This window comes from Micromys minutus (genome assembly GCF_963924665.1).
Source record: "Micromys minutus genome assembly, chromosome: 3".
NCBI lineage: Eukaryota > Metazoa > Chordata > Mammalia > Rodentia > Muridae > Micromys > Micromys minutus.
The window spans coordinates 85058728-85081337 of NC_137972.1; the positions used below are offsets into that span (position 1 = coordinate 85058728).

The following is a 22610-nucleotide window of genomic DNA, read 5'->3' on the forward strand; positions in this document are numbered from 1 at the left end:
TGTCCGCTCAATGCACGTGATGCGCTGCTGTCAAGATCACGTCTCCCACATACTTTCAATGATGTCCTAGCTCTCCCTCTACCTGACCTTGCCACCAGCTTCTCCTCACTTAAAAGGTCTTTACATATAGGGGGCAAATCACAGGCAGCCCCACATACTGAATATCACCTTGAAAAGGGGGTGGCAGACACATTTAGTGTCACACTTAGAAGGCAGAGGCTGGTGTCTCTCAGAGTTCAAGGTCAGCCTGGTCTACAGAGCAAGTTCCAGCAAGTTCCAGGACAGCCAGGACTATACAGAGAAACCCTGTCTTGAGAAACCAAACGAAACGAAACCAAACCAAACCAAAACAAACCCAAAACAGATTACTTTGAGATTCAATGTGTCTCCTCATCCAGGAGCATCTTTCTGGAGAATGCTCTTTTCAGGTAAAAATCCCTCCCTGTAGGGATGATGGTTAATTGGCTCACAAAGACTTCAAAATACCATTTTTTAAAAAAATAATAATGTGTATGAATGCGAACAGGCACTGTATAACCAGGCCCTGCTGAAATATTACTTAGCCCATTAAAAAAAATCCTCTGCAGGACCAGAAATGTTGTCCCCATTGGCAGAAGGAAAAGTTGAGGCATGAGAAAGTTAACTTGCATGGACCACTCCATAAGAAGGGGGTGAGGATCGAACCCAAGCCGTCTGGTCTTAGAGTCGAGGTTTTACTTGCTCCATTAGCAAGCTCCGATTTCAGCATACTTCACAACTAACAGGAAACTTATAAAACACAGAGGGCTTGGTCATTGTGGTCGTTTAGATGTGGATGGAAGACTGTGACTTTTAAAAGGATAATGTCGGTGCTGATGCTTGCAGCGTGCGGAGCCTTGGCTATGCACTCCGTCCCCTTCCCTAGCCTAGTCTGCTTCCGGTTCCTCAGCGATGCTTTAGCCGCATCGTCCTTCAGGTTTCTCCAGGTGGTGTAAATATTCATTGAAGACAACAATCTCCGCTCTGCTTCAAACAACTGTCCACTGGCTGCACAGCGCAATCCTTTAAACCGTTTTCAAAACTATTGATGCCTGAGGACCCCGATAAGACATACCAACTCCGATTTAATTGGGACAGACTTGAATCAGGATAATTTCACTTCTCCGCGCCCCCTTTACTCCACCCCCAGACTCTATCATATGCAGCGGGAGTGTGAAGATTATTCCCTTTCACTTCAAGCATTTATGCATTTCACCTGTTGATAGTGAGACCTCAGTCTGAGAAGTTCCGGGCTTCAATATATCATAAAGTGTGACGAGAAAAGTCACCCAGGACTGAGATTAGCTGAGCTACAAGATCACTGGCCTTTTTGTAAACGTGTCTACACCAGGCACAGACTCTCTTTCTCTTCAGTCGGCCCCCTCCCTGGAGAGCTAAGTGTACTTGGTGACTCAAACGAGAACTTGATTTCGGCAGCTCATCGAAATACTCCCATTCTGTTTCCCCAAATTTGGAATGGTTTGTATTACAGGAAGATCCTCTGTTACACTCAGGAATGCCTGGCAGCCTTTCTCGAAAGTACACTATAAAGTGGTATCTGATTTGCACTGCCTCATAAACGAAGATCTGGACCTTTACAGCAATAGCTTTACACAGCCCCTGACACCAGCAGCAGCGTATTTTAAGAAATAAGAGTATTTTAAGGCATAAGCGTATTTTACGGCAGTGATGTATTTTACGGCATTGACATATTTTAAGGCAACCACGCATTTTTAAGGCATTGGTGTATTTTAAGGCAGCAGCGTATTTTAAGGCATCACTCTGTTTGATCGACACTTCCCTTCTAAGTTCCTGTCTTAACTCTGCTGCCCATTAATCAATCTTCAGTGAGTGATAAGGCCTCCAGAAATTACCGAGTTGTTTGACAAGACTTCTGTTATCAAAATAGACACGGGCAACATGAAGACAAGCATCCAAGTAATAGTTTCCCTGGCTACGGGAAAGACTACTCCAAGTAATTAATTACCTCTCCCACCCCTTGCCCTCCACCCCTGCCCCATGAAAGGTTTCCAAGACAATGAAATGGATTGCACCCTATCAGATCACCCTCTCCGTGGTCAGCTAGCTTGCAAAGTTCCCAAATTACTACATTTTTTTCCCTAGCACAAACCTGCAACTGATTACTTGGGAGAAAATTAAATACAGAAAAACACCCCATTTCCTTCTTCTTAACCAATGTCCCCTCATGTTGCTGTGGTTTGCACGAAGTTTTCAACCCTCTCTTTATTATCCATCTACACTGGACTCCGGCTGCTTGAACTTGGAGGCACTCAGAGTTCTAAATTTAGAACGCAGAACTTAGAGAGGCTACGAGGCCCAGACCTTGGCCGTGGCTTTGGCAGACCTGAACCCACACTATGATTTTCATATTCTGGTCTGAGAATTTACCCATTGTTTATAACATTGTTTCTCAAAAACAAAGTAGTGACTTAGTAGTAGGAACATAGGAAACAACGAAATTAGAGAAATATTAGAAAACGGAGTGGATTTGATGGTCTCATAATTAGGCGTGAAAGATTTCTAGTTAGGGCAGCTGGGTTAATTATGACATTGTAATATGATAAACTAGGTGTATGCAAGGAAAGGAAGAGTTTAATTGGCACTCTCTTTCTCTGTCTCTGAGTGTGTGTGTGTGTGTGTGTGTGTGTGTGTACTGTGTGTGAAGGCACAGCACAGCTACCAAGACAGACAGTACTTGAAGAGCCAAGATTATAGAAGAAGAACATCACTGCTGGCAAATCAACCTTTACCACAGGGTACTTGCAAGTTTGTAAGCGCAGGGAGTGAAACTGGGAACTCTCACAATCTCAACAAGACAAGGATGGAAAAGAACAGAACATCAGAGTTCACAGAAACAGACTGTTCTTAATAAATCCTCTGAAGAGCTTGAGCTTAAATAGACCCACCTTTACCTAGACCAAATGAGAACAGTCCTCCTTTAGATAAAGGTAACCTCCTTCTGCCCTATACCTCTGTAACAGATGGAAACTATCCGGGGTAACCTTTATGTGTCACATCTAGCATTTAATCACAGCTTAGAAGATAAGCTGTAAGAGCGGACCAACAACAGAAAACCCAAGGGGATAAGACAAAAGTAACGCAGACGTTAGAATCAACAGGCACAGATCTCAGTGACTTCAATTAGTCTGTTTAAATCATGAACATGTTTTCAAATTCTAAAATCTTTCCATGTCAGGGAGAGGAAGTCCAGTCTTCACTGGCGAGGGAAAGCTATGCTTTTGTATGCACACACAAATGTATATACATATATATGAAAATGTTTCAATCAAGTTATGCTAACTGATACCTTATTACAGATTTTAAAAAAGAAACCCAAACCCTGCAAAGCAGGCTGGAGAGATGTCTAGACTAAGCCCAACTATGAGAGAAATATTCCTGCATATTTCATCACTCTAAGAATACTTGTTTGAAAATAAATTGAATGTATGTAGAAGGGAGGAACCGCAAGCCTGTGGAAATGTTTTATTTATTTACTTGATACTGGCCAAAAGGTCCAGAGGCGGTAAAGTGCTACATTATTAATGATAATGTGTGAGATGTAAATTCTATCAGTGGTTTCACAGGTCAAACACCACCAAGTCGAACATCTAAAAATAAAATCTTAATAATTTTTTCATAATTTTATGCATGCATATAATGCATTTTAATTATTTTTAATTTTTTGAGATTATAATGTAATTATAAAATTTTCCCTTTCTTTTTCCCCATCCAAATCCTCTCATGCACCTTGTTTGCTCTTTTTCAAATTCACCCTTCTTTTTATTTTTCTTTATATGTGTACATATATGTGTATATGTAACATATGTATATATGCATATGTGTGTACATATGTACATATATTTCTAAATACAATGTGCTAAGTTTGCATAATGTTACTCACAGCTGTATTTTGACAATATGCTCAGCTCCTTCCCCTTATTCCTCCTACCACCTCTTCCCTCCAGGCAACATCATATTAAATTGCATATTTTAAATATGAGTGGTCCATTAGATGTACTTCCTTAATAAAACTACTATGAATAATGATAATAAAGGTTTTATGAATAATGATTGCTCATCATCTCAGGCTTCCAACTCACAGCTGCGTTGTCTTGCAGTCAGGAGAGAATGAAGGAGTAGGGAAGAAACCTTTTCCTGTTCTGAGTGGTAAATCCTGTTTGTTTCCTGTCTTCCTTAGTCTTGTTACTGTTTCCTGTTGGCAACCTTCCATCTGAGCGTTCTGTAATTTCTGTAGCATCCTTAGCACATGTGTAAGAATGTCATGCTGGGCTTCCCTTCCCACCTTTGTCTGTACCCAGTGCTGGGTTCCTCTTCTCTTTGGTGACTGCTATTTGATCCTTCATCACTCTTATCATTCCTCCCTCCCAGAGTTCAGCTGTTTGTGGTGTACTCCAAGGCTGCACAGGGTCTACAACACAGGATGACAGGAACTCTCAGGAAGAGTTTGCACAACGGCCAAAAAATCCCACATTAACAAAAAACTTAAAATCAAAGTCTCTGTTTCATCACAATGCATAGAAAAATTTAACTTCGTTTCAAACAGAAACTTAAAGTTTTGGAATAAAGGGGGGAAAATGCAAGGACTCTTCTTCAGAAGTGGAACAGTCTATCACAAGGTCAGTGCAAAGTGGTATGAGTCACCAGTACCAATGTCTTTGATTCAAAGCAGGACACTAGTGATATCATCAGAAACAAGAGATGCTGAGTTTGGGGGTTGTTTTCCTCTCTCCTATCTTTTGTTTTTTTGTTTTTGGTTTTGTTTTTTTTTTTTTTGTTTGTTTGTTTGTTTGTTTGTTTTGGTTTTTTTGTGTTTTTTTCCTGTTACAGTATCTTAAATTATCATCATAATTTTTTACTAATAACTCTTCCCTTTTAAGTGGTTTGACATGGAATTTATTCCTGTTTAGGGCTGAGTGTTCTAGGGACTCTCCCTCTCTGCATTGTCTAGCTGGGGACCTCTGCATTTGTTCCTTATCTTTTAGAGCAGGAAGCTTTTCTGCTGACGGTTGAGCAAGGCACTGATCTATGAATATAGCAGAATGTCATTGGGAGCCATTTTATTGGTACTTTATAGCAGGTGTACTTGGTTTTCCCTCTGGTCCCTGGGCTATCTAGTCTCAGGTTCTTAGGTATGAGTTCCCATCTTAGGGAGTGGACCTTAAGTCAGTATAACTTGCAGACATTACATCATTGTAGATCAATGAGTTTGTGGCTGGGTTGGTGTTTACATTTCTTCTGTATTTGGTAACCTGAACTGTACCTCCTTGTACCAAAGACACAAGGATAGAGGGATGAAGGCTTTATGCAGGCACTGGCTTGACTTCTCCAAGTTCGATGAGTTGTGTAGGCATCGTCTTCACCAACAAGACCTTGTTATCAGCTTGTGGAAAGCAATCCATAGTCTTGTCAACCGTGTGGGTAGTTTAGGGGTTCCCATGGGATCCCTTTGGCCAGCTCAAATTAGTTGTAATCCAATCTCAGCACAGAAGCTTTATTTAATGACTTGACATGTGCAGTTGGGACTCTGTCTTCCTGGTTTTTTGACAATTTCATTTAGATAGCGTTCATACATGTATATATTTTAGGACTCTTCTACCGTATTAGGTTTTCATTTTCATGTTAGATACCTCAAGCAGCATTGATTTTTCGTTCTCTCTCCCTGCACTCCCTCCCCTATCCTCCTCTTACCTCCCCCTTCCCAATTGATTCTTCTGTTCCAGCCCCTCCCCCACCCATTCATAACTGTTTTATTTCTCTTTTCTTTCCTAGGGAGATTAATCTGTCCCCCTCCCCAACCCATAGTTGGAGGGGGTTTTTAACTTAAATGTTTCTCTCTGGTGTATGAATTTTGTGTAGAAAAACATCCTGATGTGTAGTTTAGAAAGTTCAGGAAGAGAAAGAAGCAGTATCTGTGATTGCTAGTTTATAATCAGCATGGACAAGCTAGCTTTCTTTCTTTAGTAGGGAGAGGAAACAAAAGCTATTGGAAGGAGACGTCTGAAAGAATATCGCTGTTATAAACCAAATTTTAACTGTGTACATAAAGCCAGTAAATTCTTCCAGTGAATAGGTATACTACATAAAGAGCTTCTTCCAGATTCTTTGTCCCAATATGTTAATGGGTTTCTACATCATAAATCCAGCCTTTCCCCGAAAAGGAAAATGTTTACAGATGCCAACGATTGAACATGTTCGGTATAAAGAGAAGTACCAATTACAGAAGAAATTTCATTGCATGTAGTTTTTAGCTGTTGAGCTTCTCTTAAAATTTTGCCAAAAGCATTGAGGTAGGGTGGGGTGCAGTTTCACACAGAGAGAAATAATAACAAACTCCAACATGGGCTAGGCTAATTCCCCAAATCTGGTGAAAACCTGAGTTGGGGGTGGGGCATGTTTTAAGAGCTACAGGAGTATACTTGCATAGGAGGGAGAATTTCTAGTTAGTGACTATGAGTGACAACAATTTTTGAAGTATTTGAGTAGGACACTTTCAAATAGCTAATAGAAAGGATTTAGAATGCTCCCAAGCCAAAGACATGATTCATGTCTGGGGCGGCAGATAGAGCAGTTACCTGATCTGCTCACTACACAGTGAAGTGCCAGGACATAGAAATATGCTAATTACAAAGAAAAGTTTGTAAATACAAATTGTGTGTGTGTGTGTGTGTGTGTGTGTAGCATATATTGGATCAACCTCAAACCTCCAATCCCACATACGTCCTCTCTTATTCCCCCATCCCTGGACTTAGCATTTGGTCTCAGAATGTTACCTTAGTTAGAGTTTCATATTTTTCTGGAGCAGCTTTAGGTGGGGAAGGAGGGAGGTGGCGGACTGCTGTCTAGAGGAAGCTCTAAACGCCTTCAGAGAAGCTATTTTCTCACAATGAGCCGCCCAGTGCCAAATGGAGAAGTTCAAATACTTCACAACTTGGAGGCTGTTCCTTGTGAATCTCTGGCTCTGGAAAACTTGTTTGCTAGCTTTCAGAAGAGCTCAGGAATGCAGCTCAGAGCCCAGGCTTCCACTGGGTTCTTTTCAGAGAGGTGGAGTAGTTGTGGTGTTTTACATTTCCTCCTTTGCCATCACAGACAGCCATCCCACCCAGGCAGGGCCACAGAACAAGAGACTCGGATGTCAACAGTTACAGGGATTCTGCAGGAAACAATTGAGTTACCACAAAAATGTCCTTGGGCTTCTCGTGGACAAGCCATGCCAGCCCCTGAGGAATTCTTTCATTGGTCTGGACGCCCTGTTCCTTGTTTTCTCATTAAAGACCACTGCACTTTCCAGTTTCTGTCTCCCCTCCTCTCCCTGCTATCCCCTGCTGTGTGGTACAAAAATTCAGAGGTGAGAAAGGACAGTGCCAGGAAGTTTGAGTGGTTCAGTAAATTTCCATCACAGAACCTTGGCACTATGGTAGGGTGCGTTTATAGAAGTGGAAACTACTTTGGTTTATAGTCCTGTTTTTTTTTTTTTTTTTTTTTTTTTTTCACTGATTTTTTTAAAAGGTAAAATTGAAAGGAATCTTTATGTTAAAAAAGATCATACATGTATGAGTAAACTTCTAACTCAAATATGAACCGAAGAGAGAGAGGAGAAAGAAATAGGCTGAGATAGAGACTTTTCTTTTTAAACAATTACCCACATAGTGGAACAGGTACTTTGTAGAGGAACCCAAGAATTCTGATCCTAAATTTATCACATCATACACAACCAAATAAGAAATATATTTAAAAGTGCATCTACAGCATGCTGTGGATATGTGCATATATGTGGGCAAATACCTATGTTTATATCTACATAGAGATATTCTCATGTGGTTGTTTTAGGATAAACAAAAAATAACTCTCTCTAGATCTGTGAAAAAAATATCCAGTGTCCCCAAAGCCCAAATGTGTAACTGTGCGTGGAAAGGTGAAGTTATGGGTTGTGGCTGGGGTCTTTAATCCTCTTATTAATGGCTAGAAGAAAGTAGAAAGGTCACGTCTGTGACAGGTGTTCAACCCTGCCACTGGAATGCACAAACAGCCTTAGCTATATGACTAAATATGACTATATCTCAACAAAACTACAACCAATCAAATTTCCATTTCAAGTAACCATCACATGTCCTAGCATATTTTTAACTTTATCTCATCCAGTTAGAAATTTCTAAAACTATTAGATAGTTTAGATGGGTCATACAAAAATAGGGTCCAGTACTAGGGCTGGGCCTGTGTTAAGCCCTAGGAATGAGGGACCAAGGTATATGACTAATGTATAGTTTCCAAATTGTGTGGCAGAGGTCATTGCAGTACAGTCACATGGATGGGTCCTGTATAGGAAACATATGGTGGGTGGGTGATAGAGAGAATTGTGTTCTAGAGGAAGATGTCTGTAGCTCAAAAGAGAGAAAAATAAGCAAATAAGAAGTGGGCCTTGTCCAGTTATTACAAGGTCTTGTATGAGAAAAGAAACAGAGGCAAGAAAAGACAATGGATACAGCTTGGAGCTGTTCAGTGTTGTCATTAGAGAGCACAGGCACTCGTGTAGTTTTGCTGGGGCAAAGGAAAGGTGAGCAGAGATCTCTTCACACCATGTTCATGAACCCAATGAAGAGCAGGAAACATGGCAGTGGTATGGATCAGATTCATCATTTTTTTTTTCCAGAATTATCTCTCTGGTCAGAGGATACCAAATAGATTTGGAGAAAATAAATCAAATATTTTCATTCACAAGCAAACAAAATTCACCTTTATGCTGCAGTAAATCTTAAAAAATAATAGTTTATCTCTTTACCAGCCCTGAGGTCTCACTCCTCAGGCCCGACCCTGATACGGAGCCATGTGCACCTCTGGCGCCTGGTCCGAGTCGCCACCACAGCCCAACTTGTCCACACAAATCCCTTCCCTTGGTGGTTTTCTACCGCCTGTTCTCAGCCTCTGTCCCGGGGTATTTCTGTACCCCAAAATCTCACAAACACAACTCTTCCACACGATAGCTTTTCATACAGGTTTATATATACAACTCTCAATCCACAAACCCTCTACACAACAAGATTGCATCAAATAGACAAAGATACAACTGCTCTTCTATATGAGATATTAGACCTGTAAAATCCTTAATGTTCATAGCTTTTCAATATCAATCAATCCCACCTGGGTCTAGCTGGTCCTTGGATATCTCCAGGTCACCACGACCTTCCCCCTCTATCCTCTGACCACCTCTGACCTCCTCAGACCTCTCGGTCCTCTCTACCTCCCTCACCCCACCAAGCCACTGACTTTCCCTTTATTTTACTAATTAAAATGGAAGGGTTTGGTTGAAGTCACTAGGCAGCCCTTCTTGGGTAAGTGGAATTAACATTAAAATACAAACAGCTTCAGGACAATTTACACCTTTATAGTTTGTATCTCCACTGTTGGGGGGGGGGGGTGGCGATATGTCTGAATACCTAGTCCCTACCTTATGACATTATTTTGGAAGATTGTGGGTCCTGGTAGAATTCTTTCCTCCCTGATCTGTCAGGATGTGGATGCTACAGGATCCCACTGCCACAGACAAAGCTTCCTAGGTTTTGATGCCTGCTCCACCAGGATGGACTGAGAACCCCTGAAACTGTGTGTCAGAAGAAACCTCTCCTCCCTTAGGTTGCTTCTGTGAGGCATTTGGTCATTTCTGTGTGAAAGTTACATTTTTAGTTACATTGTATTAGGGAATCACAGGAAGCTAAGCTTAGAAAGCCAATGGGACATCTACAACACAACCACTTCCTAATCTTCACCAACTTATTTTTCACTGCCTCTTCTAAAGTTGGCCTCTCTGGCATTATTCAAAAGAGACAAACTTGACTGTGTAACTTTCCATTATCTCTATCATTGAGTGCCTACATATGCCATTTAGTCCCAGAGGTCTGCTGAGAACCATATCACCAAGTCATAACATTTGTAATTAGAAAAGATAAAATTCGTGAAGATGCTAGATGTTATATCAAGGGGAATTTTAGATCCCTTTTGGCTTTGATTTTTCAGACTCCAAATTGTTACTTACGTGAAGGTAATTGTATTTTCTGGGCTGAAATGCAGAATTTGAAGAAAGGAATGTGAACATTTCAGTTAAATAAATAAGCAGATGCCTCTTGTGACAAGCTATATTAAGCATGTTCATAGTGGCCTAAATTATTTTCAAAAGCTTTTTACAATACTGAATTTATCTACCAAGTGTACTTAGAAACTGCTTTGGGGTTATATTCAACTTAGGGCCCTGTCCTTATCTCCGACTTTGGGTTTTTTGGACCCATAGTTTTTGTACAACCAATCCTCATACTTAAATTGCAAAACCAGAGGTGTGGTGCTTTGGATAAGCTTGGCCCAGGGAGTGGCACTATTAGGAGGTCTGGCTTTTTTGGAGTAGGTGTGGCTTTGTTGGAGGAAATGTGTCACTGTGTGGGTGGGCTTTGAGGTCCTTCTCTTAGCAGCCTGGGAGACAGTCTTCTCTCCTGTTTGCCTTCAAAACAAGATGTAGAACTCTCAGCTCCTCCAGAGCCATGCCTGTCTGGACACTGCCATGCTTCCTGCCTTGATGAATGAGACGTTGTCCTTTATAAGAGCTGCCTTGGTCATGCTGTCTCTTCACAGCAATGGAAACTCTAAGACAAGAGGAGACTTTGTTTCATTCTAAATATGCAGTCCTTACCTTGGAAAGGATGGGTGACTCTGAGTCATAGAAATGCCTGTGCCCTCCAGCCCTTAGAAGCAACACCACAGAAAGAAGACTGAAAGTGTTGGTGAATCAACTTCCCCTTCTGCACAGATCTGAGAGGTGACACAGTTCTTGCATCTGCCAAGGGGCTTCCAGCTCTGACAAGTTGAATCAGCACATTACCAACTGTTCTCCATGGTTTTGAGGCCATATGTGGTAGCTGGAAAAACCTGAACTGAGTCAGGCTCACTTTTACATGTTGTGAGATACAAGAAATATCTCAAGTAACACAAGTAAGATGGGTGGTTTCTGTGATTTTATGTGGTGTAAGAGAAAACTATTGCAGGTATCTGAGATAGACTCTGTTGTGGTTATAGCAGTCATGGAGGTCATTTTTCAGACTTCCTTGTGAAAGAATCTTTGCTTTACTGGGTTAAGCATTTGTCTATATATGTGGCTGGTTAGACAGACAAGTAGATGGTAGAAAACAGATAGACAGATAGATGACAAATTGGCAGATGATGCATATATATAGATTATAGATGGATATGTGTATGATAGATAATAGATAGATACAGAAGATGGGTAGATGGTAGCATATAGACAGCTAGATGATAGATTGACAGATAATATATAACAGGGATTGTAGATTGATATGGATATAATGGGTAATAGATAGATAGATAGATAGATAGATAGATAGATAGATAGATAGATAGATAGGTAGGTAGGTAGGTAGGTAGGTAGACAGAGACAGAAAGGCAGTCAGAAAGGCAGGTAGATGGTAGTTGATAAATAATAGGTGATAGATAAATGATAGATTGATCAACTGATAGATGACACATGCATATAGATGATAGATATATAGATTGATGGGTGTATAATAGATGATGGACAGATAGACAAAGATAGGCATGTTTATGCTGGAGTTTCTATTTGGGATTAACTAGAGTAGAAAGATTTCTCTTAAATGCATGGCATCTTCGTACAGACTGGGGACTTAAACCGAATGAGGAGAGCATTCTGAGCATCAGCATTCATCTCTCTCTGTTTTCTGACTTTGGAAACTGGTGTGACAAGCTTCCTTGACACTCTTGATACCATGACTACCCACTATGAATCGTACCCTCAAACTGTGAGCCAAAGATAACCCCTTCTTCCTTACGAGAATTTTGTCAGCTATCTAGTCACAGCACTGTGCTCAGTGGTTGCTCCTGAGTCAGCAGGCGTCATGATTAATTTTTTCTGCCCTTTCTAGAAACTGTTCTTTTGCCACCAAGTAGATGAATGGCTATTAATGATGCCAATTCAAAGAAAGACTTAACTCACTGGTTTGGCTCCCAAAGAAAGTCTGTGATGGTTTGTATATGCTTGGCCCAGGGAGTGGCACTGTTAGAAGGTGTGGCCCTGTTGAAGTAGTGTGTCACTGTGGGTGTGGGCTTCAAGACCCTTATCCTAACTGTCTGAAGTCAGTTTTCCACTAGCAGCCTTCAGATGAAGATGTAGAACTCTCAGCTCCTCCTGCACCATGCCTGCCTGGATGCTGCCATGTTCCCACCTTGATGATGATGGACTGAACCTCTGAACTTGTAAGCCAGCCCCAATTAAACGTCCTTATAAGAGTTGCCTTGGTCATGGTGTCTGCTCACAGCAGTAAAACCCTAACAAATACAAGGTTCATAGTTGGATTATGGCTGAAGGGAGAGCAGAGCTCAGCTCTTACTTCAGAACAAGCTGAAACTAAGAGAGAAGGCCCGGGTTTCTGTGTCCTCTCTGTCTGCCTTGGAAGGAAGAGAAGTCCACGCTGACCATCTATACTGCTGGGTCAGAGATGGCAGTGGTGACACTCAAGCTTAGGAACCTGTTGTCAAGTCAGAAACCATAGGGGCAGTGAGTGGAAGCTGTGCTGCGCCATCCTAAATCCCCAGGAGTCCTACTGGCGAATGGCAGCACAAAGCAACTGAGGAGACCCAGACACATAACCACTGAGGCAGATCTCAGAGGCAGTGGAATGCAAGGGGTCTGAGCCCAAGGTTCACGGCCCTCGAAGTTTCTCCATCAGAGGGAGTCTCTGCAGGCTGGGAGCCCTTGCCTGTTGAGTTAGGGTTAGTCAAAGGTGCTGGCCTAGGTGTTCTGAGCTGTGCAGCATGAATCTCCAGTGAGGTGTGTGGAGCATGTATTCATCACCTGTCCATTATCCTCACTAGAGAAGTGCAACCCTAGGTATCTCTCCTTAACAAGTACACACACTCTCACTAACCCACCTTCTTTCCTGGTGGGAGGAACTGGGCCACTTTCATGTTTTTGCTGCCCCAGTTCCCCTTTCTTCTGAGGTGCTGTGGTGATTTCTCTGATCCAGAACTCTTGAGATGTGACTGCAAGTGAATGGTTCAACCTCACCTCCTCCCCTCTGGCTTGGCGATCAGCCTGATTCAGAGTCCATGTGTTCTGACCCCCTTGGCTCTCCATTGGTTTTACAGGGTGTGATTTTTAGAAGGCATGGAGGTTTAACCAGTGCCTACAGGTATATACTTAGGTTAGGGGTGTGATGCTGGCACAACCAATCAGACCTCTTATCTAAATGGCAGTAACCAGTAGCTTCATCAGTAATAAAAGGGACATTTCTCTCTTTTTCTGCCTAATTATGTGGGGTTTTCTTCTGTTAATTCTGAGTACTTCTGTGCTGATAGACTTTGTATTGGTTATTATTTTTGTGTTTGTGTGTTTTTATTTATTTATGTATATATATATATAGTGTTGTGTGTTTGTATTTATTCATGTATGTATGTATGTATATATGTATATATATATAGTGTTGTGTGTTTGAGTATGAACACATGTGTGTACATGGAGGCCAGAGGTTTCAGTCTTCTTCCCCCTTTTCTTTTTGGAGACGTTTTTTATTTTTACTGAACTTGAAACTTCTGAGTGGTCTGATTGGCTGGCCAGTGGGCTCCACAGAGAGACCTTGTGTTTGCTTGTTCTGTGGGTCTGCACCAACACACAACTTTGAACATTAATACTGGAGATCTGAACTCATATCCTCATACTTATTTGACAAAAATTTTACTGACTGAACCATTTCCCCACCCCCCCCCAACATCAAACCTCATCTCAGGCTTTGTTGGCATCGAGCTACACACTGGTGAGCTGGCACAGCCAATGGGCAGAAGATCTTAGGGGAACTGAAGGGTCGAAAGGAAGCAGGCAAAGGAGAGGCCTCTCCCATCAGCAACCACAGAAGTCTCCAAAGCCTGACTCTAATGGAAAGTTGCTAACAAGGAGTTGCCTGAACTAGTACATGGTTCACCAAAGTATCCAACAACTGAAATTTGACCAGACGTAGTTGTGAATTTTGTTTTCTCATGTTTGCTTTTGTAAATTCTGTCTTGGTACCTGTCTCCTGAGCCTTGCCTTTGGATAAGATTGAGAATTGATGTCCTCCTCTTCCTCTTTTGGTCATTCTTAGAAAATTATGGTAACCTCTTTAGCTACAGTTACCCACAAAATGCATCATACTAGAGATCAGACAAATCTTAGGTACAGCAAGGGGCCCGCTTTCCTCTGTGTAGGCTGGTGCTAGTCTGGAGACAGGAATGAATGGGGAGAGATGTGCCTACCACCTTCTATGCTTGCTATAGGGCCAGTCATGATTTCCCCTTTAACTCACTGAACGGGACTGTGGGCCTGTCACTCTCCAGTTCCTATCAGCTGTGGCTGGCTGCATTCCCCATCTTCTTGTTATCCATCTTTTCTCTCTCCTCTGTATGGTCATAGCATCTTTTCCTTTTTTTTTTTTTTTTTTTTTTTTTTTTTGTTTGTTTGTTTGTTTGTTTGTTTACCAGGTCTTGGTTTCTGGGAGGTCTTGGTCCTTTTGTTGCTTTTGTTCCAAGTCAGCTACATTTTCCAACTCCAGTTGCTCGATATGATACTCCAGATAACTTCGTCAGTCAAGCAGAGGCCTACTTGGCTAGGGCTTGCCTAGCAGGGCAGAAGTCCACACTGGGTAGGAAGTGGGAGCTACTTTAGAGAAGTGTGTCTACCAAGTATCACAGGGATCTGTGTATTGTCAGGAGATGAGCCTCAGACAGAAGAATTACCCATGGAGAATTTGAAGACATTGGGAGATTCTAAGCAAGACAATAAGGGCTGTGAATGTCAACCCAATAGTCCTGGGAAGCCCCACCTCATCAATTCCCTATACAAAGTTTCCAGGCCCTTCAGAAAATAGTCCATTTGCTTGAAAACATTCAGTCTTTCCTCACCTGCAAGCACCTGCTGCCAGTAAAGATGGTTGTGTGATTTCCTCCCAAAAGCTGTGTCAGATTCAGGGATGTGGGACAGGTATTAGAAGAATATGATTCTTCCTATTCTGGCCTGATCTATTTCAAATAAATATTCTTCAAGCATCAGCCGTACCTGTGAGAGGGATGTCCCTCGACAAAGAATCTCAGTTCCCCTTCTTGCCAATAAGCAGTTTGAAAATTTTTCAATCTTGGTAGAATCCTGGCTTTTAAAAGAGGCAGAAATTCTTAGAAAAGAAGCAGAAATACCTGCCCCGGTAATGCATGCCCAGCTAGGTCACCTGAGCTTGCTTGCCAGCGTTTTTTTCTGATGAGTGTTCCCACCCTTTTGGGGTCAGATTCCTGGAACTAAATCAGTTTTGCTGGGGTCAGCAATGCCACTTTTTTTTTCTGTACAAAAGAATAACAGGGTAGGTGGCTGCTGAAAGGGTCTTTAAGTAAATTTAAAGATCTGGGAAAGCCAAAGTCAATATTTTCTTTAAGGCCAAGGAAAAGAGTGTGCACAGCCATGGCCTTTTACCTTACCAGATACAGGAGGCATGACCTGAGTACCAATGACTGGCCTCTCCAGGGGTTTGGCTAATGCCTTCCCCCAATTTGTTATTAGCAGGAAGTTCTAGTAGCCACAATAACACTGCCTTGCTTCTAACCCAGTGCTTACACTTTTTTTTTTTTTTTTAATGTCAGCCTGGCCCCAACCACGACTTTCTGTTTCTTCCCAATATCCCTGTGGAGTAACTATGATTTCTTTGTGCTCAGATGATTAAAAAAAAGGGTCCTGGTAGAAATCAATTTGCCCCCAGTCATGAATACACTCCACAGTGGCTTCAGCCTGTGTTTGGTGCAACTCCAGAGGGAATGGTCATAATTACCACTGCCTAGTCATCTTCATCTCCTGAAATGGGATTTTCTTTTGCAGTTTCCATCCTCTATCAGCTGTGATGGATTCATTCTCACGGTTGTGTGGGCAGATCCTGTGTTCACAGTGTGAAATGTGGGAACTGAAATGAGAGCCTTCAGTTGTCCTGCGCCATCTGCCACTCTCTCGATTGTCTCCACTTGACCTCTCTTAAGCAAAATAGTCTAGAATACCTCAGAGTATAGCACCTTGGATCCAAGGAAACAAAAACCTCAGTTCGCAAGCACTTATAGCAAGCCTCTATATCCCAGTAGCTAGTGTCTCATTGGCTGAATCAAACTTCAGGATAAAGCTCAGATCCAATGGTGGCAGGGGTGGGGGTGGGGGGAACTATTTACCAGTGGTGAATAACTGGAAGGTTTTTGGGCTTTTTGTTTGTTTATTTGTTTTGAATTAGGAGGATCACAAACAACAATAACAACAACAATCTACCGAACTACCCAATAATAATATTATAACTAAACCGTTTGTTTATTGAGCACCTACTAATGCCAGTCTAATGCATTCTAGACTTTACATCACGTTTCTCTTCAATCCGCATTGTAACCTAGACTATAGCTTGCTATCATTCTCCTCATGTAACAAGAGAGAAAACTGAGGCTCGGAGCCTCTAACTTGATAAAATGACAAGTGTGAATCAAAGAACTGATTTGGCGGTTTCAAATGGCATAGTACAAAAGATAAAGGTGGGGCTTGGCGTAGCTAAGCCTTGAAGGGAACATGAATTCGACCCTCAGCACCCACCTCAAAAGTCTATAATCCAAGAATTTCGGGTGGGGCAGTGAGGCCAGGGGACGCAGGTGGATCACTGGGCTCACTGTAAATCAAAGGCTGGTGACACCTCCTGCCAACGGTGGGTAGTATGTGAGGAACAAAAACTAAGGTTACTATCACACCAAGAACATGTGTACACCCATGCGTTCATGTACACACACAGATACACACATACACACACACAAACATACATCATACATGTGCGAGCACACACACACACACACACACACACACACATCGAGAGAGGGGGGGGGAGAGAGAGAAGAGAGGTATAAAGAAAAATAGGAAAACATCTGTTGGCTCGCTGTGGGAGCGCTCGCAGTCTGGAAGGAAGGAGGAATGGTCCTCGTCCCTCCGCTTCTGCACTGCTTTGAAAGCTACAGGACATTTGTGCTTTCCCGCCTTGAGACCACCCTCCTTTCATTCGTATTCACCTTTCCAGTTCTGGAAATGAGCACTGAGAACATAGTAAACAAGGCCAGGCATAATCTGGTTTGTCAAAATATGAAAGGACGCAGTGTGGTTTTTCTTGTAATCGCTTTCTTGTTTTAAGCTTCAGCAGAAAAAGCCAATTCTTTCTCTGGCTGTGTTTTCAAAAAAAAAAAAAAAAAAAATTCTCCTCTGGAAACCTTTGGGAAGCAGAAAGCCAGAGAAAGGACGGCATGGAAGGAGCTGCACCCAACAGTAGTGAGGACTTCCAATCCTCCCCTAGATCTTTGGAAAATCCCTTCATGTTTCTCCCTCCCTCTCCCTCCCTCTCATGTACACACTGACTCTGCTCAGACGTGTTTGCCAGATAAAAGCCACCCTGCCACTTGAGCTCACTTCCGTGCCCATCGCCACGCAGGGCTGTGGGCCAGCCGACCGCGAACAGTGTTGGCCTGTCCCCGTGCTCGGGGTTGTATGAAGCGCAGGCATTGTTGAGCAAGCCTGGCGAGGAAGGCTGTACATAAAAGCAAGGGAAGCCTGTGGAAAGATTCATGGAAACTTATATTAAAATATGATACCTCCAAAAATAATTTCTTGCATGCAGCAAGAATTAGTGCATTGTGAGACAAACAGAGCTCTCACTGTTAACCTCGGGGAAGAAGCAGGAGTGGGGGTGGGGTGAGTGGAAAATGTTGCTGTATGAACACCCACTCTCCCTCCCCCGCCCTCTCTCTCTCTCCATGCTAGGTGACATTAATTGACTGGAGTGCTACCACTTGGTTGAAGTTGTATATTAAAAAAATTAGAGCACGTGACTTGCGGTGCATTGTGTGTTTTCACTACTATGTCTGTCTTGCTCTATCTTGTTCTTTCGGTGTTTGAAATAATTCTGAAATTTCAGGCCATTGCTTGCCTTTCTGGATGTATGTGGTTGGCGGGAGCACTGACGCGGAGTGCTGACAGCCTAGGCTGGCATTAGATTTGCCTCATCTCCCTCCCTGCCAGAGCAGCAGTAGTTTAGTGACAGAAAGATGCTGAAAATAGTGTTTTTTAACCAACTTCTTTTAAAATGAAACCCCTGGAGAGTGGGGCCATTTCTTGCAGAAGCTTATAATTGCTGTCAATCCTCCTTCCTCTCCACCTGTCCAACCCTCACCCCTAGACTCGAGGTGCTAAATGAGGACAGCAAATGATTCATACGTAAGCAAATTTATAATTCATTTTAGGAATAAAGCTGAGTCCATAAATCCCACTCCAGGAAAAATAAGGGAGAATGAATGGTTTTAAGGACACATCAGAGTACTGGGTCCAAACAAAAGATGTTTAGTGTGGCTTAAAATAAGTCCCCATTTACTCTTTGGAATATACTGTGCAATTAGCGTTTCCTCTTTTGAAAAGTCACTTCAGATGATCTTGTACTATTCATCTTGAGAGTTACATTCAACGGCAGGAACATATGCTTTGATTTCATGGATGGTTCTGTGAAGAAGGCTTGTCATACAATGTAGCTAACACTGGACAAGACATAGGCTCAGAGATTTTATCAGCATCCTACGGCTTCTTATGTCACAGTGACCCGAGCTGTAATTCATGGCTCCTGAAGTGGAAACTTAAGGGCTCTTTGGAAAATCAGTTGGATGGCCTTTTGCTGGAGCAAACACATGAAGAGGACACAGGCGAAAGGCTAAGGCAGACTTGTGAAGGAACATGGGGCTGAAGCAGACAAAAGAGAGATGTTCTGCTAAAGCAATCACGTGAACGGACACGTGGTACAGGGCTCCTCCCTAACAACACACGCCTATTGTTCTGCCTTACATGGTGCCGTTGAGCTCCACTTGTGGGAACTCCATATAGAGAAATTTTCTGGTGCTGTGCTGCAGTTTCTGTTCACTCCCTCTGACTCAGACTGGCAGAGTGCTGTCAACTGAGACAAACTCACATGCTAAGACCCATGGAGGACACGTGACATTTGGAGGAGTATAAAATAGACTCAATGAACAGTAAGGGAGGCAGAGCTTGGCTTGCTAGAGCTAGCTGAGTAGCAATTTTGGTCTTGTGTCTTCGTTGATTTTGATCTTCGCTTAGAGGAGAGAGGCATAGCTGAGAATTTCTCCTGACATGCCTCCTCCTGCTGACTTGTGCTGAGACTGAGGCCAGGCTGCTTCTGCTAGGTAGTACCACCACTGCTGATTCATGTTTGCTACCCTGTATACACCAAACGTGACTCCTGGTGTATCTGTGAAGTGTCTGTGAGTAGATCGAGCTGCCGCTGCTGATTCCTATGAACTAAACCGCTAATTTCCTGACAACATAGATGCTCCAAGAACTATTTCCACTTCCCCCATATCCTTTTTTCCACCCACTACCTCTGGTGGGTGGTAGCTTAGAAGGGAGGTTAAAGCATTTAAGAAACATCATTAAAATAGATTTTGAAAAAAAAATTAAAGTTACAGGCTCCGAAGCCCTGAAGACCTCTTTCATCTCCTTCTCAGATCCTCTGTCCTTGAGCCTCCCAGGCACATTGGTCCTCTCTACCATAGCACTTTTAACAGTGCATTAAAATTATTCTGATTATATAAACGCATCTACACTTGTCATAGAAAATGCCCAATGTCTTGCTTACCGAATGAGCAATTAGAAGTGTGAGAATTACTTTCCCAACACCAAGATGTGACAACTGAGTTGTGGGACAAGGCACATAGATGTGAAACACTAGAACAAAGTACAGAAGTCTATGGCACAGACACTTCATAGTTTATAAATTCAGGTGAGCATGGGATGATAGGAAAGGGGAGGTTTCAACAGGTATGCAGGAGTGAGTGATAGGAAATTTATAGAGAAAATAAGTCCATTGCGATTCTTTTATCAGGTCCCATGGTGATATATTTTAAACACTGAAGATGTTTACTCTGAGGACAGCTATAGCATAAGAGGGAGAGGGTTAATATGTGTTCTGGGGCAGGGGGAGGGGTCAAGAACAAAAGAGTTTGACTGAGGAAGAGCTCATGCTTACTTTACCAACTTCAGTGGCGTTGAGTGTGTGCCTGAATAAATGGATCTTTGTTCTAGTGATGGAGCTCATGAATGGACTTGAACCTGAGATACATACTGTACACCAGTATTCGGAAAGCATGCAGACATCTGAGAGTCTACAGACAGTTAGAATATTGGGGCAAGCTTAAGTAGACCTCTAATAGAGCAGAGGGGCAGGGAGCTTACATCTAGATTACAGCAGAAAAAATATGTTCCTTCTCCAAAGAAAGCAATGGGTCACCAGTCTTAAGAAATCACCCAAATTAAAGCAGAAAGACTTGACATTTTCTTTCAGCCACTGTCCCCATATCCATGTATGTCTGCCATCTAGAGAGCAAAGGGGTTTTCAACTCTGCCTCAAACAAGGGAAAGCTATTAAGGTATGAGTTGTTCATGATGGCAAAACCAGTTAGTGTTTATTGCAAAGACCTCTTTCTCTCTCAGGGTTTTAATCTGTGAAGAGACGCTATAACCATGAAACTCTTATAAAGGAAAGCATTTATTTGGGACTGTCTATCAGTTTATTGGTTTGGTCCATTGTCAGTATAAGGGGATGCGTGATGGAAGGCAGACAGACATGATGCTGGAAAGGTGGTTCAGAGTTTTAAATCCAGGTCGGCAGACAGCAGGAAAGGAGACTGACACTGGGCCGGGCTTGAGCATCTAAAAGTTCAAAGTCTATCCCCAGTGACAGACTTCCTACAACAAATCCACACCTACTCCATGAAGGGTACACTTCCTAATAGTGTCACTCCCTGCAGGTCCATGGGGGCCACTTTCACTCAAACCACCACAACCTCTAGTTTGAAATCATGCTCTCATTATTTTTTTTATCACAAACATTTCTTTTAATGAATTTATGGTTTTTATGTGCTTACATTGGCAGTTTCAAATGTGCTGATTTTGTGGTCATCTTTTGAATTTTAGAAATTCCATTGGTCCATATAAACCTACAAGTTCAAGAATCACTTCCCTTAATATCACCCATAATTTTAATCATCTAGATTTTTTTAATTAAATGGGAGAGGGGAGATATATTTTCAATTCCCATTGCTGGCACTGGTTGGAGTTGATTAAAGCAATGTCTTTTTGAGTTACACCATTCATAACCTCCTCTTCAAAGATGCCTTGCCTCGGAGGACTGTCTGTGTGGTTACTGGGTTAGGATCTATGATCAGCACTCTAACAAATGTAAACCCTTCCGCTTCTCAAAAACATATCGTTGTTTGATCACAAAGCAGTGTTGATATAATGATCACAGAGTTTCACTTAATAATTATGAAATGCACTCTAGCTACATTGCCATATCGTTGGTAATTAGCCAGACATGCACATGTTCTGTAAAAATAGCTGTAGTTCCTGTGGATCTTCATGTTGAAGCCAGCTTTGTAGATGCGGTACCTAGTCACTCGGGGCGTCATGCTTAGGAGGGCTGGTTGTTCTATGGCAGTGGTTCTCAGATGCCCTAATGCTATAACTCTTTAAAACAGTTCCTCATGTTGTGGTGACCTGCCCCCCCCACCATAAAATTTTATTGCTACTTAATAACTATAATGAACCTGCTACTGTTATGAAGCATAATGTAAATGTCTGATATGTAGGATATCTGATACACAATCCCTAAAGGGGTTGAGACCCACACGTTGAGAACCAATATTCTGTAGTCATTCTGTGGAACTTGCTGATAAGGTTTTACAAGGGTGCCCACCCTGCCTTTTCCCTTTGTACTAAATTCTCTAGGTTTCTTCTGTCCACCTGCTTGGGACTGGCTGAGAGAGAGACTCAAAGACTAGGTGGGAAGAAAGGAACGAGACTGGGTCTCTAAACAGCTCAGAAGCACTTGTCTCTTGTGCTAGAAAGGAGTCTATCACTTCGAAGGTTCAGGATTTTTGTTGTAACATGAAGGGAAGAAGGAAAACAGAGCAATGTTTCAGTGGGTGACAAACTTGCTATGGATACCTGACAATCCTAGTTTGATCCCCAGAACCAACTCCTAGGAATGGTCCTTTGACCTCTGCCTGTGAGCCATGCATGTGTCTAGAGAGGGAGTTAAAGTCAGATGTCAGGGACAATGTGCACAATGGGTCTGGAGAAGGAAGTGACCAAAGAAAATCTTTCTCACCTCTGACCCCCATGTTGGCGTTGTCTTTGTTTTGCTGAAAGTTCATCTGAGTTGTATCTTACTAAAGTTTAGGGGAAGCATAAACAAATCGGTTGTGTACCACCTGATCACAGAAAGATTAAGACCTCAAATATCTGCCCAAGACCTATAGACCTACCCAATAGGAGTCATTTATGTTAATGTAGAATAGTCTCCCTGCAAGGGTGAGGGGCTACAAAGCCCCTCCCCCCAATTCCTTTTCAGCCAAGTCCTTGGTGGTAGTACTTATAAATTCTACCAGGCTGATAACCA

At 42.3% G+C, this 22610-nt stretch overlaps 1 pseudogene across 1 annotated transcript in view; it reads right to left on the bottom strand.

Moving 5' to 3' along the window:
* Positions 1-22332, bottom strand: part of LOC308418965 (large ribosomal subunit protein eL31-like) — a 178733-nt pseudogene extending 156401 nt beyond the window's left edge. Inside the window, exons 1-2 of the transcript in view lie at positions 22320-22332; positions 17561-17701 (exon numbers count right to left, since the gene is read on the bottom strand). The product of the transcript in view is annotated as a large ribosomal subunit protein eL31-like (transcript). The remainder of the gene's footprint in view (positions 1-17560; positions 17702-22319) is intronic.
* Positions 22333-22610: the final 278 nt, after the last annotated feature.